General features: G+C 41.3%; 1 protein-coding gene across 1 annotated transcript in view; it reads left to right on the top strand.

The window, feature by feature from the left end:
* The first annotated feature begins 4,377 nt into the window (after positions 1–4,377).
* The window catches only part of LOC139458162 (carboxypeptidase N subunit 2-like), a 73,952-nt gene continuing 59,698 nt past the window's right edge, over positions 4,378–18,631 (top strand). The window contains exon 1 of the mRNA XM_071239491.1: positions 4,378–4,476. The gene's annotated coding sequence lies outside the window, so the exon portion shown is untranslated. The remainder of the gene's footprint in view (positions 4,477–18,631) is intronic.

Genomic DNA, 18,631 nt, shown 5'->3' with positions numbered 1-18,631 from the left:
TTCATCCTAATGCCTCCATCAAACCATCCCTGTATCGAGTTTTCCAGCATCACCATCTTGCTTCAATTTCTTAACCAGTTCGTACACGCATCAAAGAAAGCTAACTTTCACTGTACAATTTAGAAAGGAAGTTTTAAATTAGCGCCAATTTTCTAAAGTATCAACACAGATGGTTTGAATCAACAAATATCCTCTCCACGCCACCTCAAACAAAGCGTCTATTGTTGTTATGGCAACTGAGACGATTCCCAGTCCACGTGCTTTTGTTGTTCGCACCGCTGTCGCCACGGACCTTTAAACGTTGCCAGGTGGTGATTTCATTCGCGCCTTCGACACTTACCTCCCTTGAATAAAACACCACCCACTGACCAGATACATCTAATACATAATTCGTTAAAAGACACCAGAGAACGTAGGGTCTCTGGAAACAAGCAATAATCTTTTGTGTATTTGACAAAAATACAATCTTCGGCACTTTTTGAACCTATTTATACAAGTTACATAACACCATAGACCCTAAATGGTGACAAGCTTGGAATTTACAAACCTGAATCACGTACATCTTGCACGTGCAAATCGTGGGACTTTCTTCCAACGGGAATATCGGAGAGCAACAGATTTTTCTTTGCATGGTTGAAACCAACAGGCATCTATGATGAAAGAAAAAAATTTTCTGGACAAATCGAAACGTTTGTAATCAATATGAATATAGAGTAACAATTTCATCACTGAAGAATTTATTTGACAATAACAGGCGTTGTTCAGGAATTACGTATTGTCTGACCCGAATAAATGTATGTGAAGTTAAGTGAAATGGATTTAACGTCCAGTTCCAAATATTGCGTGTGTGTGCGTGCGTGATAGCCCACTGAGATACCATGCCGCAGTTTAACATGGATACCCCACTCAGACACAGTATACTGACTCCGAGCCGACCAGTTCTCGTCTTATACGCCTAATGCCGAGCGCGAGACAGGGTATCTAGTACCATTGATCATCTGTTTGGTATGACGCGGCCCGAGATCGAACCACCGATCTTCCAATTCTATCTAATTTAGGTCCCTTGGGATATATAATCCTTAATTCCGAGTAGCTTATTCTATGACATTTTAAGGCAGAAAATGAAATGAACCCCCCCCAAAAAACAACAACAATCGTATGAATGTCGGTCCCATAGGGAAACCTCAATGAAGGTGGTAGCCTATTGTTAAAACGACGTAGTGTAACTTTGTGACGTCATGAACGATGGATGACGTCACATCGTATTTTTCGCAACAGTAAAGCACTGTGACTTCATATGTCTCAACTGTTAAATAGAGAATCTCACCCTCGTGTCTTTTGATATCAAATATATCAACACGAGTTGATAAAAGTGGAAAAATTCCGAGGCTTGCCGAGGATTTTTGCCACTTTCATCAACGAGTGTTGATATATTTGATATCAAAAGACACGAGGGTGAGATTTTATTTATCATCCAACATCATTCTTCCAACTTTTTCAATTTGTAGACAATAATTAGCAGTGTCTTCAGTGTAAAAAGTACTGCTAACAGCTTCAGTAGCAGAGCCATTAGTGATGGCATTTGATTGTGACGTCATGGTAACCGGTGACGTCACAATTGTCTGCAAAGCATTGTGATGTAATTTCATTGCAGCGATATCTACAGTGTAGATATCGCTTGATCTAATCCAAGCGATATCTCCTGTGGGAGCCAGTTTTGGATTATAAATCAGCATAGGGGGTCGCTAAGCAGAGAATCTCGTCGAATATATCAAAACGAGTCGATAAAAGTGTAAAATTCCGTGGCTTGCTGATGTCATTTCACTGTGACGTCATGGTAGTCTATGACGTCACATTGTTTTGCAAAGTCTTGTGGAAACCAAAGTTGGATCATAAAATACAAAATATCGGAAAGTTATTACACACAATCTTTCTATCCCGATGATAAAAAGAGGATATTATATGAGTGTTCATGTCATACCATGTTTACGACACGAGTGTCTAAATTCTCGCTCGGGTGTCGTACACAAAGCATGACATGAACTCGAATATAATGTTCTATCTATTACCGAAGAGGATTTCTACATACAAAGACGAATTTTAGTGTTTACCGGACAGCATGTCCCAACAGCAGCGGATCCATAATTTGTCGAATGACGTCAACAATCTTCAGCTATGACGTCGTTTCTAGTGTGACGTCATTCCGACCTTAGGTCACAATAACAATCAAATGACGTTATCAATGTCAAAAACAATACATTGTTGTCTGTGGCGTGATATGAACCTAGGGCAAATATAGAGAATCTCAACATACCAGAGTGTCTTTTGATATCAAATAAATCAACCCGAGTTGATAAAGTGGAAAAATTCCGAGGCTTGCCGAGGACTTTTGGCACTTTTATCAACGAGTGTTGATATATTTGATATAAAAAGACACGAGGGTGAGATTTTAATTTATCATCCAACATCATTCTTCCAACTTTTTCAATTTGTAGACAGTAATTAGCAGTGTTTTCAGTGTAAAAAGTACTGCTTACAGCTTCAGTAGAAGAGCCATTAGTGATGTCATTTGATTGTGACGTCATGATAACCGGTGACGTCATAATGGTCTGCAAAGCATTGTGATGTAATTTCATTGCAGCGATATCTACAGTGTATATATAGCTTGATCTTATCCAAGCGATATCTCCTGTGGGAGCCAGTTTTGGATGATAAATGATTTTTATGAACCCCGATGTGTTTGCTCTCGTAGGTAATAAAAATGATCATTGTATAAATCGATTCCATCGACAACTAATATTAAATATTTCTTCTTGCAAAATGTTAAACCTTTTATGTCGAGTATGATCAAACGAAGACATTAAGGCAACGAACCATAGCTTCAAAGGCATTCTTGAATTAATAATTAATAAATGCAGCACAGTCTGTGCCTCTCCGCAGCTGTGATTTCAATTGTGCAGAACGTAACTTTGATGTAGGGGCGTTTCTTAGAGTATGAATTTCCCTGTTCGATTTATGATATCTGCAGAGGAAATACAATTGCACAGACGAACAGTCATACAAATCATATCGACCTCTCAGGCCATAAATCAAATTTATCGCCACGAAAGTGAATACGCACATCCAGATATGTATGCATTTATACATTTAATGATTTTTCTATGAATATATTAGACTTAATAATATACTGCTGCAAGTTCAGAAATAAAGTAAACTCGAAAACATACGTATATTTCCAAATATGAATACAATACTTTTGGACACCGAGCATTCTGAATTTGAAATCCATGTGACATCTTCAAGATATTGATCATGAATATTTACGAATGTAAATCAATCAAAACAAGACCGCCATGTTTACTAATCACTCTCATATAGAAAATGGTTATACAGTGTTGCTGATATTCAGAGTCAACAAAATATCAAATAATAAAGCACCATAAGTGACCATGCTGACTGCGTATCATCGAACCCCCACGACAGGGATCTTTGTTCATGCTATCGACCACTAGTTTCCCTAACCCACGCCCGGTTATTTACAGTCTGTCGGGATATTGTGCACGTGGGGTAAAACAACATTCAAGCACTATCCTAAATATTCTGTAGCCAGTTTTTTTAAAATAATAATAACGCAAATGAAGAAAATATTCAATTATTTAACTTTTTAAGTTTGGCCTACACCTTTAATTAAAAACTCCTCAGCATCTATTAAAATAACTCTCTACACTCTTATGAAGATGAGAGCGCTTAATGACCTCTTTATCAGCTGATGGGGCAGCTGTTGACATAACCTTTAGCATCATAATAAAGTAAGGTTTTTTTCTTTATCAACATCTGAGGGACGTGGATATCGAATTATCAACTTCAACCATGCTGTTGACTGATTGCCATGGCTGATTGCCAGCTTTTAAATACATGTAACACACTTTCCCGTAGGCCTACCTGTCTTTTCAATGATAAAAATCGCAACAATAATTGAAACAATATCACCGCACACTGATTTTGTTCTGATTACAAGAAATAATCTTATCACACGAAAACATACCGCGCATCTAACACCTACATGCCCCCACAACGAGACTGATAGTCCAGCAATTAGCCAGATACTATCAAGAAATCGTAGCAGTTTACTTCCCGGGAGTCAATATCGTTCAAAACAATGTAAACAAATATCTGCCTCGTTGCCCCAAAACATGTCCTTCGTTGAAAGCATCGTCGCACGCCATAACGGGTGAATGTCTCAATCAGCACCTCCCAATCACCAGGCGGCGCCTTTGATCCCAGCAGGTCGCCTGTCAATCAAGATTTACAATATTAACAACTTCCGCCCACCTTTAGCGTGGTCACGTGACCGAATCAGTCTAGCATGGCGTCGTTGGGAGTTTACCTTGCAGAGTGTTGACAGTCGCCTACCTGTTTGTTTTCGGCGATATCGAAGCGGTGTTTAACCGGACTCTTGGTGCCGTGTTCGAACTGGTAAGTGTATTTGAATATCACGGTCAAAATTAGCCTCTCGGACGCTCAACAAGCACGTGCGGCTCGCGTGTGTAGTTCGTTCAACAGGTGCGACCGAGAAATGTTGAGAAGAGAAAGTTTCCTGGGGTAGAGCAAAGTGTTTCCGTTGTCTGTCGCGGTTGGATATTTTTCTCACGATAGACTCCCAGTGTGATATCGACAGTGATCTGTATGTTTTTGTTCGAGTGTGGGGATTCGGGTAAGATGTTCTTTACTTGCGTTGAGACGATTTCAGGCATGTAACGCTGTCGGAGCGACAACCTTTTATTGACAGTCGACGCCGGGCTCGGTGATCGCATGCAGGTCAATGTAAGCATAACTCAATGGCTGCACTATAGATACGCTAATCTGAAGATCTCAGTTTGATTTCAATTTGTGTCAAATATCGTTTGTCTTTTGTGAAATTATTATAACTTTCTTAATGACAAATTACCTGTCTTGATGTAGGGGCATTTAAAAAATCAATAAAATTAATATAGAGTTATGACAATAGAAAATATTATGTAACATTATTACCATATTAATTTGGCTGGGTAGGGAAAACTTCCAAGATAGACCAGACTGTGCAAGGCGGTTATAAAAAGGGATGTCATTGTACATTTGATACATGTCATCGGTCCCAATTGTGTGGGTCGATGCTCATGATGTCAATCAGTGGATTGTCTTGTCCAGACTCGATTATTTTACAGACCGCTGTCATATAGCTGGAATATTGCTGAGTGTGGCGTTAAACAACAAACAAACATACAAAAACATTTTTTATGTGATAGAACTGATACTGTGTGGTTACAAATTAATGAATATTGATACTCAAGTACTAATTCACTGACACAGGAACGCTTATATTTATTAAGTTTTTAGCGTTCCGCCAAGTTTATATTTAGCAATATGTCGAGTATTTGCCAGTCAAGATAGGAATGTTTCATCTATTCATATACAGAATAACAATTCTTATTATTAATTGATATATAGTTTTAATATTGTGATACTTTTTAATTGATACTCAAGTGTCTGATGAATTACACCCTGGTTATATATCATGTCAGTGTATATGTTAGCAGTGGGGGCACGGGTGGCCCAGTAGTCTAAGGCGCCGCGATTTGCTGTGCAGAGTTGCGTCTCTTCGCCCCAATTAGTGCAGGAAAAGAATGTACTATGTCCCGAGGGACGTACAATAATATTGATTGTACCCACAGCGCATCAAGAGCAGTTGTGGGTGTCTGTTATTTCATCCATCAATCATGACCTCTGTCCACAACTCCACGTGATCATTGAGTCATTCCAGTCCCCAAAGTAATATCACAATGAACAGTACACTGCACCATTTCATTACTTTACAGGACCCTCATACTGTCTGCTAGGATCCTTCTAATTTATTATTGGGGGTCCCCTGGACCCCTGCTTTTGTAAGTCAAAGCGACACTTTAAATGTTCTGATATCTTTGGTCCCCAGCTATTGTTGGAATATTACCATCTTCCCGAGGCAAGTGAGTTAACTGACTATAAAAGTCCAAGTTTCCACCCTTGCCGAACTAGGCTGGTATTATGGAGTTACATTTTGGCTGGACTAACGTGTCTATGCATAGTCCAATCAAAATCGCGCACTGAAATTGAAATCCGGTTCGTAAAGTGTCATGCAGATTTCGGTCGACTACATGATTTGCAAAGCATGTGCACCACCAACTCGTCAACAGTTATTTTCTAAATCTTTTCATGTTTTTAATCAAGGAGCTCACGTGATTTGATGCACTTCGCGATGTAAGACTTGTTTTATCACAATATAGATCTTGATTATCAATCAGATTGTCTTGAGTGGGCGTCGCCGTTTTGTTTGAAGCAAATGCAAGTGATACGAGAGGTTGAATCTGATTGGTCAATAGGAGAGGCATAGAAAGGACATAACTCGTAATAGCCACTGGTGACGCTACGATCGAGCCCAGGAATTCCAGCCTAGTTCAGCAAGGGTGGAAACTGGACTTTTAAAGTCAGTTAACTCCCTTGCCTCGGGAAGATGGAATATTACTAAAAACAGCATATGCTGATAAGACTGACTGACTGACTACTCAATCACTCACTCACTCACCCCGCTCTCTCACCACCCCGCTCTCTCACCACCCCCCTCTCTCACCACCCTGCTCTCTCACCACCCCGCTCTCTCACCACCCCCCACTCTCACCACCCCACTCTCTCACCACCCTGCTCTCTCACCACCCCCCTGTCTCACCACCCCGCTCTCTCACCACCCCGCTCTCTCACCACCCCGCTCTCTCACCACCCCCCTCTCTCACCACCCCCCTCTCTCACCACCCCGCTCTGTCACCACCCTGCTCTCTCACCACCCTGCTCTCTCACCACCCTGCTCTCTCACCACCCCGCTCTCTCACCACCCTGCTCTCTCACCCCGCCCGCTCTCTTACCACCCTGCTCTCTCACGACCCCGCTCTCTCACCACCCCGCTTTCTCACCACCCCGCTCTCTCACCACCCTGCTCTCTCACCACCCCCCTCTCTCACCACCCTGCTCTCTCACCACCCCGCTCTCTCACCACCCCTGCTCTCTCACCACCCCGCTCTGTCACCACCCTGCTCTCACCACCCCGCTCTCTCACCACCCTGCTCTCTCACCACCCCGCTCTCTCACCACCCCTGCTCTCTCACCACCCCGCTCTGTCACCACCCTGCTCTCACCACCCCGCTCTCTCACCACCCTGCTCTCACCACCCCGCTCTCTCACCACCCTGCTCTCACCACCCTGCTCTCTCACCTCACTTAAGCCCAGGAAACCATGACAAACCACACTTAACTCTGGGATTAGTGATAACATAGAGTCAATAGTCTTCCATAAAGAGAAGTAGAGACTGTGTCAGAGATCACTGTTATGTAAATTCAAGCCAAGTAAGGTGGACAAAACATTTTGTTTGGCCGTGCACCAGGTGCAAGTACACATGAAATGTAGGTTGCATTATCGGGATCAAGTTGCAGTAAGTTGCACTGGAGCACGCTTATATAATCGTAGCTAGATCAAGCCCTCATCATGCGCATCGGCATATTTGATGCCTATCAAATTAGACAACCCCTTGAAGATCCAGGTTAGAATTGGTCTTTAGCCACCCATGCTTGTCTCCCCCCTTGAAGATCCAGGTTAGAATTGGTCTACAGCCATCCGTGCTTGTCTCCCACCGTGAAGATCCAGGTTAGAATTGGTCTACAGCCACCCATGCTTGTTTCCCCCTCCGTGAAGATCCAGGTTAGAATTGGTCTTCAGCAACCCATACTTGTCTCTCCCCAGGAATTCCCAGGTTAGAATTTGTCTTCAGCAACCCATGCTTGTCTCCCCCTTGTGAAGATCCAGGTTAGAATTGGTCTCTAGCAACCCATGCTTGTCTCCCCCCTGTGAAGATCCAGGTTAGAATTGGTCTTCAGCCACCCATGCTTGTCTCCCCCCGTGAAGATCCAGGTTAGAATTGGTCTCCAGCAACCCATGCTTGTCTCCCCCTTGTGAAGATCCAGGTTAGAATTGGTCTCCAGCAACCCATGCTTGTCTCCCCCCTGTGAAGATCCAGGTTAGAATTGGTCTACAGCCACCCATGCTTGTTTCCCCCTCCGTGAAGATCCAGGTTAGAATTGGTCTTCAGCAACCCATACTTGTCTCTCCCCAGGAATTCCCAGGTTAGAATTGGTCTTCAGCCACCCATGCTTGTCTCCCCCCGTGAAGATCCAGGTTAGAATTGGTCTTCAGCAACCCATACTTGTCTCTCCCCAGGAATTCCCAGGTTAGAATTGGTCTTCAGCCACCCATGCTTGTCTCCCCCCGTGAAGATCCAGGTTAGAATTGGTCTTCAGGAAACCCATGCTTGTCTCCCCCCATGAAGATCCAGGTTAGAATTGGTCTACAGCCACCCTTGCTTGTCTCCCCCCTTGAAGATCCAGGTTAGAATTGGTCTCCAGCCACCCATGCTTGTCTCCCCCCATGAAGATCCAGGTTAGAATTGGTCTACAGCCACCCATGCTTGTCTCCCCCATGATGATCCAGGTTAGAATTGGTCTCCAGCCACCCATGCTTGTCTCCCCCCGTGAAGATCCGTGTTAGAATTGGTTTCCAGCCACCCATGCTTGTCTCCCCCATGATGATCCAGGTTAGAATTGGTCTTCAGCAACCCATGCTTGTCTCCCCCCGTGATGATCCAGGTTAGAATTGGTCTTCAGCAACCCATGCTTGTTGTCAGAGGTGACTAACAGGATTGGTTGGCCAAGCTCGTTGACATAGTTGATGCATATCATCGTATCCCAAATGAGTTGATCAACGCTTATGAAGTCAGTGACTAGACTTTCCGGTCCAGACTGGAATACCGTAATCAACGTAATAAGCGCCCAGGGCGCTCTCAAAATTAGAAAAAGGGGGCTCTTATTAGAATATTATTTTGGTGAAAAAAAACAGAGTTAAAAGATAGATTTTGTGGTTTATGATGACAGCCTGAAATGTTTATATATATGACATATATTTTTCCAGAATTTATTTGCCCATAATTAAGGGTGCATATAACACACGAGTGCGTATTATACGCCAATAAATAAGTCTTGTGTACATTGATCAACTGGAAGGAGTGCTAATTGGGTTTGTTCACTAGCCAATATATTAGCAAATAAAGCAGTGGGCGCTTATAAGAGCGGGACGCTTATTATGTCGAATACAGTATTTACAGACCGCTGGGGAGGCACTGGTGGCCCAGTCGTCTAAGGCACTGCGATTCGCCGTGCAGAGGTGCATCCCTTGGGCACGCCAGAAACCTATGATTGTGGGTTCGAATCCCGGTTCGCCCCTATTATGTTTCTAGGTTTGTCAGCACCATACCCGTGCTCGTGGGTTTCACCGAAGTGGTAAACGTCTGAGACCTGCATCACTTGGGGCTTTCCTCCCACATCAAGCTGACACGCCGTGATATAACTGGAATACTGTTCAAAATGGCGTTAAACCCAACTCACTCACTCACTCACTCACTACAGACCGCCGTGATACAGCTGGATGGTGCTGAGTGAGACGAGAAACAAGAAACAAACTAAAACTGATTTCATACCGTGTCATGAGTAGGCTGTTTCCTCCTGTATGTGTTGTCAATTATGGTCAGGTTAACCCACCTAAACTTGTTAAAGTCACCACCGAACTGTACTAAAACATTCTTCAGACAAAAAGTCGATTTGAAAACACAAACTTGTCATGCCTGGGAGACTAAGTAGCGTGCTGAACATCAATTCTGACAAGTTAGGCAACTGTGTTCAACCCCTGGGGATTGCTGAAATTCATGTCACATTTACAGATCATTGGAGATTAATGACTCAACAAACAGGTGTCCACTCAGAAAACAAACTTGTTTGAATTCCAGGGATAATGTTTAAACATTACACCAGGGCCGGCGTGCCCAGCAATTCAGCCTGAAATTAGCCGCGACTCATTACCTGTCCACTCGTTACAGGTGTATTTAAGGTGTTAGCGACACCTTAACACATGCTTGACACCTACGGTGATAAATGGGGCGGGCTCATGGCATGTTGCGTTGTGTGATGGAAGGATTGCAGGGTTCGGATGCAGGGATCACATGGGAACCATGTGGATTTACTGTTATCTCCCTGTCCCGAGTGGTGACAAGGCGTCTCATCCTTTGTGTAATCAGGAATGGTGTAGCAGACATTGTTGTGGCACAGTCAGTGTTGATTTATAGACCTGTGTGTGGAGGGTGGAAGTGGGTTGGGGTTCGACTCTTCCCCCTCCTCTTTTGAAAATCATGTGGACCCCAATGACATGAATCAAAATAGGATGCCTTTGTTTTATTGAAATATGGAGGATTTTATTAATATCCCTATTGCCCGTTTTTCATAGTTGGACTCCTCTTGGCCCTTCCCTCTCTCCTCCCCTCTCTCCTCGTTCCCTCTCTCCTCCCCTATCTCCTCGTTCCCTCTCTCCTCCACTATCTCCTTGTCCCCTATCTCCTCCTCCCCTCTTTCCTCGTATCCTCTCTCCTTGTCCCCTCTCTCCTTCCCTCTCTCCCCCTTCCCCCCCTCTCCCATCACCACACATGCAGAGAGGGTTTGAAAAACAATCACTCACTCACCTACTCTCACGCTTTTCTGTTTGTTTGTTGTTTAATGCCAAACACGGCACTATTCCAGCTATGTGATGACAGCTTGTAAATAATCAAGAAAGTCTAGTGATTGATATTATAAACAATTTCCCATGCTGTCAGGTTACCATGACAACAGCCTGTAAATAATCAGATAACCAGTATTATGAGCAATGATACGTGTCAGCGGGTTACTACGACATGTCATCAAACAAGTCACCGAGCCTGACCACACACCCCCTGAGCCTGACCACCCGATCCGTGAGGTCACCTCTTACCATACTTACAACGCCACATGTTGCAGGGTACCAGAAGCTAGTGGCCCCTATGTCAAGAATCATGGAACGTATGAGAAAGAGAAAAATAAGAACTTTAAAGTAATCTCGATTTTTAACAAATTAATGCCTTATTCCCAATTTGCCTACCATGGGCACTTAGTTAGGAATCCTAGGTAAGAACCCTTGGATGAAAATCATTGAAGTCATTCATGGAATATATTTATGACAAATAGAAGTCATTCATGTAATATATTTATGACAAATAGAAGTCATTCATGTAATATATTTATGACAAATAGAAGTCATTCATGTAATATATTTTTGACAAACAGAAGTCATTCATGTAATATATTTTTGACAAATAGAAGTCATTCATGTAATATATTTATGACAAATAGAAGTCATTCATGTAATATATTTATGACAAATAGAAGTCATTCATGTAATATATTTATGACAAATAGAAGTCATTCATGTAATATATTTATGACAAATAGAAGTCATTCATGTAATATATTTATGACAAATAGAAGTCATTCATGTAATATATTTTTGACAAATAGAAGTCATTCATGTAATATATTTTTGACAAATAGAAGTCATTCATGTAATATATTTTTGACAAATAGAAGTCATTCATGTAATATATTTATGACAAATAGAAGTCATTCATGTAATATATTTTTGACAAATAGAAGTCATTCATGTAATATATTTTTGACAAATAGAAGTCATTCATGTAATATATTTTTGACAAATAGAAGTCATTCATGTAATATATTTTTGACAAATAGAAGTCATTCATGTAATATATTTTTGACAAATAGAAGTCATTCATTAGTTTTATACACATTTCACCAAACACCAAGTGAAAGTATTAGAAATTTAAGAAAAAACAAATTCAGATTTTTTAGGTCTTTGAAATATATTGATGTCAACTTCTTTATTATGAAGAACACAACGTTTTGGAGTATATGCTTAGTCCTTCATCAGGTGAATGAATGCCATGAGGCAGAGAGCGTGTATATAAGATGTCCATTCTTTCACCTATCAGTGCTAATTAACCCCCACCCGACCCCCTCTTTTTTTTCAGTGTCAATTACCAATTACTTATCTATGAGGGGCGGTCGGGTAGCCTAGTGGTTAAAGCGTTCGCTCGTCACGCCGAAGACCCGGGTTCGATTCCCGACATGGGTACAATGTGTGAAGCCCATTTGTGGTGTCCCACACCGTGATATTGCTGGAATATTGCTAAAAGCGGCGTAAAACCATACTCACTCACTCACTCACTCACTCACTTAACTATGATAACTTAAGTGTTGGTTTTCTATTGCTAATGACCTATCAGCGCTACTGTTGGCTTCCCTTGTTAGCTTCTACCCTTTGTTATTTTCAACTTTTTGTTATCTTATTAATTTTGCTGTCCTTACATGTACATATATATGCTCTCTGCCTCATGGCATTCATTCACCTGATGACGTTGTTCCTCACAATAAAGAAGTTGACATCCATATATTCTCTTCTTTAAATGTGTATCACTTCTAAATGCCTTTAAAAGACCATGAAACATATGGCTGTACACTTTTCTGCATTTGACCCAAAACAACAAATGTGACTCATTTGAAATCAATGTATTTGGAAACACAGGTTATTTCTTTAAGCTTTAAGGTATCTTCGTCTCTGGTACGGAACACAGATTTCTTCCTTGCCAACTGACGCCAGGCTAGACTGGTGTATGACTTGGTCTCTATTCAGTTAGAAATAGGATACACATGCCTGTCTGTAAACACTTTTTCTGGTAACCATGAACATTGAGAAGGTGGTTACGACAAAATGTTTAGTGTTGGTCATGTATTAGTCTGTCATACAGACCCCTGATACAAATATATCCAATACAGCCCATGCAAGTTTATAATAGTGGGCAAGTCTAGATTACTGCAGTATCTAAAAATGAAGAGTCTCCAGGCTCCTTTTTATTATATTTAAAAAAAAGTTAATTTAACAACTGTGTTTTTCTGTAAGTCATACATGTTACACTGGAACCTTGTCAATGTGGACCCTGTTTGTCTGGAAACTGGACCATGTCCTTGGTCCAGTGGATAGAGCGCTTACCCGGAGAGTGATCCTCTGGTTCAGTCCCCGGCCACCGTCATACCAAAAGATGTTGAAAGATGATACTTGTTGTTACCCTGCCAGGAAGGGGTTAACAAGTACTGGTCGGCTCAGAGTCATTATACTCTGTCTGGGAGGTGTCAGTGTTAAACTGCGTCATGGTATCTCAGTGGGCTAGCACTATAAAACCAGCATTTGTCCGGACTAGTACAAGCAGCCACGCACATGCATGCTTGTCATTGTATGGCAAGGTTAAACCACAATTCACCTCACCTTACATGACTATCAATGGTATTCTTTAGAAATACAGGGGACATCACTCCGTATTCCACGATGTGCCACTGTAATTGTCTCACATGGGAAAGTAATATTAATCAGGGATTTTTTTAAAACAGTAGTCCTCGGAAAAAATCATCTTCCGCGTAAAATTATAATAAAAAAACACTCTGAAAAATATGATCGAAAACCAGACAACCGTCGCGGATTGTTCTGTTTTCGACCAGAGCTTTCAGCAGCATTAATTTAATGCAATACTTAAGGTAATAAGCTAACCATAAAACAATGAAAAGTGGACAAAAACAGAATTTTAAACTGCTCCTTTCCGAAATCAAATAGCATGGTCAAGTCTTCAAGTAATAAACCCTGATTACTAATTCACTTGCTCACAGCTAATAAATAAGAACCTTACTACATATTGACATTTTTAAATCATTGAAAACTATTAAACATGTTAAAATGTAATTTTTTGTATTTGAGAGATGCTCATGATATCAATCACTGGATTGATTGCCTGGTCCAGAATTGATTACTTACACAGACCTCCATCATATAGCTGGAATATTGGTGGGTGCGGCGTTAAACAACAAACAGACAAACAAACAAACATACCTTGTTTTGGGGAAGATCAACCAGGTCGTTGAAAGTTGTTTTTTTTAAAAGGTGTTAAAAGGGTTAAAGGAAGATCCTTTTGAGACAAGCTAATTGTCACAGGTCACAAGCTTAAAGCAAGAGGTGTCAGAAAAGTCACCACATTGTTTCGGTTAAAGGGTAATTAAAGCATTGTTTTCCTTGAAACTTTGGTGATTTATTCAGTATGTTGTAAATGCCCCTCAGCCTGATCCTCCCCTGTGATCAAAGCTTTGTGAGGACATCATTGTACAAACTCTAAAGGCTAATTAATATGCAGGGTCAGGAAACATGAATATTCATGAGTAGCTGGGGTAAACACGAGGTTATTGTTCTCCAAGAAAGGCCTGCAGTGTTGGAGGGCTGGAGATACGCGGAGTGTAAACATCAACGAGGCTTCACAAACTAGTTGAACAAGTCCCCAGCATGTGCTTCTAGAGTTTACCTAGTTGCCAGTTTAAATGGGAGTTAAAGACACAGTATCAACTTGCAGCGTACATTTTTAGATTTTCGCAACGGGAACAGCTTCCGTACACACTCGGTATTCTGGCTTGTTTTACAATGCATCATGGTCGTTAGTTTTTGTTTAGGGGTGGTCGGGTAGCCTAGTGGTTAAAGCGTTCGCTCGTCACGCCGAAGAATACCCCACTCAGACACAGTATACTGACTCAGAGCCGACCAGTCCTTATTTTAGCCCCTTAATGCCCAGCGCCTGGTAGGGTAACAACAAGTACCATCTTTTAACGTCTGATGGTATGATGCGGCCGGGGATCAAACCCTGGACCTTCCGCGTCAGGCGGACGCTCTACCACTAGACCACGGAGGCGGTCCGCTTGTTCCAAGAGCTGACAGGGTAATGGGTGGCCTGGTTGTCTAATGCACCTGAATTCCATGTGCAGAGTTGCGTCCCTTAGACATGCCAGGATCCTATGATCAAGGATTTAATCCCAGATTTGGCCCTGATGTGATTCTTGGTGTGCCTGCACCACAATAATGTGCAGATATGTATGAAATACTGTCCAAAGAAGCAATGAACCAAACTCATTCAAAACAGGATTGATGGACACTCCTAATGGTTAGAGCAACAAACATGTAACGTTGTAAGATACCGAGTAACAATCCCTTATCACTGCCCTGGCCATATTTAGAGGTCATTTTGGACACCCAATCCCCAGTTTGGTCTTTCTTATGACAAGCACTGCATCCATAGGAACTGAGGCTCAAATTGACATTAGATTTGCAAGAATTTGCAAAGCAAAAATATGTTTTAAAAATCCTAGTTAGTTCATCAATGTTTATTTGAAATTTGTTTTAGGTCAAAACAAAAAAATCAATTTCGTGTGTTTCTTTTGATCAATATACCAAGAGACTGCAGGAGAATTACAGAAAGAAGAACCATAAACTGATTTAAAATAATCAATTGAGAAAAATAATATAATACATTTTAACAAAGCTACAAACATGATGTCAAGGAGTGATATTCTTTCAATCATACAGAGGATTGGATTTTCTTGTGCATATGTGATAGGCTACTTTATCATTCAACCCTAGAAGATCCGGGGTAGAACAGGTCTTCAGCAACCCATGCTTGTCTCACGTGAAGATCCGGGGTAGAACAGGTCTTCGGCAACCCATGCTTGCCGTAAAAGGCGACAATGCTTGTCATAAAAGACGACTATGCTTGTCGTAACAGGCGACTAACGGGATTGGATTGTCTGGCCCGGACTTGATCATTTACAGTCCGCTGTCATATAGCTGGAATATTGCTGAAACACAAAAAAAAAGAAATAAAAATTTATTATTCATGTTCATGAAGCAAAAGCATAAATTTGCGGGCTTAATACATCTAAGCCAGACCGGCCATGTCCTGTAAGCTCACTCGTTGGGGTAAGAACCACGTGGGTCTGTCGGGAGTAACAGAGCTCTTCCACTGTTTGCTCATTTAATTCAATAAAAAACGTCGTGTACGTGAAAGCGTGCTTAAATTCCCCAAGAAGTGCTTTACACACGGTTAGCGTTTCACATCTTTAGCAGGTCACAAAGGGAAGGAATTCAGACACTAGGTTTATACTTGCAACACCAAGCCGTTATACGGCTGTGGGACTTTGATACTATTAAACCTGATCACGCTTGTCGATGTGCTGTGGACACTGCAGGGATTATAACAACAAAAGTAAATATAAACACAGGATTAATAAATGATAATAGGCTGTTTATATGGCGTGAGACTCCACACTGCGTTTGCTCAAGCTTGTGACATTATCCTGGTCAATGGATCGTGTCAGTTATTATCTTAGCTCCCTGGGGAGTATTTCCATCCCAAGGTAATATTTGGTGTTAGGTTTCATATCATCTCATTCTTCCGGGTACCCCCTAAATCAAGATTCTGGTTTTTGAAATAGTTTCTTTAGGCAGGGGTGAGAATCTTCCGCAAATTTCTATGAATTTTAGCGACCACACATTTGTTAAAATCTGATGGTTCCCCCCTAAACGTGATAAACACCCCCAATTTATTGACCACACTCCATTGCAAATAAGTTTTAGCTAAAAAGGAAAATATCCATTCTCATTCTTTATGACATTTTTAATGTTTTAGATGTTCAGGGTGATTTGAATTTCACGGATTAAATTTCACAAAAATGGAGAAAATTACTGAATACAACATATTTACATGGAGTGAGGCCCTGGAACATGTATGATATAATCTTCCTCTGAATATGAATAAAAATACTTTTGGACAATTTTGGACAAAATACTTTTCCTGTCATTGGCACTCGGTTAAATATCCTAGAATAATCCCTGAAAGAATTAAGAAATATCTGACCTTATCATGCTTATTAATATCAAGACGTGGGACATTTCAAGTTTTACTTACTATTGAGTAAACTTGAAACTGTTTCGATTTCATGAAAATATTGTGCTTTATCAAAACAGCAGAAATTAAATCAGTTTCAATTTTTCTGAGCTATTTAAATACATACTGATTGTGTTGAAAGGTCGCCTTGACCTGATAACAAGTGTCAATATATCAGTCATAAGTAGACTTGGTACTTAACCATAAGGTCGCTGTGACCTGCTGTTGGATCAAAGGATTTACCTTTATCATTGAGATGAATTATTATGAACATGGAGCAGGAGAGGGGAAGTGTTTGCGTGGACATTTTTTTATATAAATTCAGTAACTTGCCCAGGCCTCATTGGGTAGTTTTTTCTGAGAGTAAAAAAAAATATCAGTTCTATGTAGAATACTGTCTACAATTATTATCAGTTTCAGTGATTCCATCGCCGTAGCTTCTCGCATCCCCAACAACTTGCAAATAATCGCATATTATTTGCCATCGTAGTTAGAATAGATCTTCAGCAACCCATGCTTGCCGTTAAAGGTGACTATGCTTGTCGTAAAGGGCGACTAACGGGATCGGGTCGTCGGGCTCACTGACTTGGTTGATGCATGTCATTGTATCCGCATTGGCCGGAACGATGCTCATGATGTCAATGACTGGATTGTCTGTTCCAGATTTGATTATTTACAGACCGCTGTCATATGGCTGAATATTGCTGAGTTAGGCGTTAATCAACAAACAAACAAAATTTATATTATTTGTATCCATTCTCAATTTGTACAAGTATAGGGTATAGGATACAGCATTTGCATCGGGTAAAAAACCAAAGATGTTAAATAGCGTTCAATACATCTAAGTGACAGATTCACATACAATACAAAGATTTAGGTTACAAAGACACGAATATGTTTGTAATGAAGTCATACCTGTTTGAATCAACACAGCTTGTTCCAGACTTCGGGGACGGTCGGGTAGCCTAATGGTTAAAGCATTCGCTCGTCACGCCGAAGACCTGGGTTCGATTCCCGACATGGGTACAATGTGTGAAGCCCATTTGTGGTGTCCCCCGCCATGATATTGCTGGAATACTGCTAAAAGCGGCGTAAAACCATACTCACTCACTGTTCCAGACTACCATGATATAGCCCTCGGAGGCTCGTCTCACACAACAGAGAGCGTTGTTCGGTCGTTTATCATTGTCTTTGTCGGCTACTACGGCAAGAACAGCCCTAATCTCCCGTGACTGATTCAGCTTGTATATTATACATTGGGGATTACATATTTTTCAACCAACAGTAAAAATCATTTTATTGGACAGGCTTAAGAGTTTAATGATGAAAGGATTGTTTGAATCGTGGTGTGATGACACATTGATCACCTATGTTAGGAACTATGGTCGTGAGATGGTGTTGAGTTCAGATTTATCCTGTTAGGGGGGCGGTCGGGTAGCCTAGTGGTTAAAGCGTTCGCTTGTCACGCCGAAGACCCGGGTTCGATTCCCGACATGGGTACAATGTGTGAAGCCCATTTCTGGTGTCCCCTGCCGTGATATTGCTGGAATATTGCTAAAAGCGGCGTAAAACCAAACTAACTCACTATCCTGGCAAGCATCATACCTAGTCCTGCAGCATGGCTGTGGAATATATGTATTTTATGAAGCCAAACCCAATCTAAAACAGCAAGATTGTTGATTAATAAAATTAGGAAACATGTATATCATTTGCAGAAATGAAAAGTGATTTCATGTAGTCCGTCTGAAACTTTCCTCGATTCACATGTATGTAGTGTCTCGGTATTACTGTGTCAATATGTTATGTTGTTTATTTGTTTGTTTTATACCGCACTCAGCAATATTCCAGCTA

The sequence above is a fragment of the Haliotis cracherodii genome, unplaced genomic scaffold (assembly GCF_022045235.1).
Source record: "Haliotis cracherodii isolate W230 unplaced genomic scaffold, xgHalCrac1.p SCAF_12, whole genome shotgun sequence".
In the NCBI taxonomy this organism is placed as follows: domain Eukaryota; kingdom Metazoa; phylum Mollusca; class Gastropoda; order Lepetellida; family Haliotidae; genus Haliotis; species Haliotis cracherodii.
This window is presented reverse-complemented; position numbering and strand designations above follow the sequence as displayed.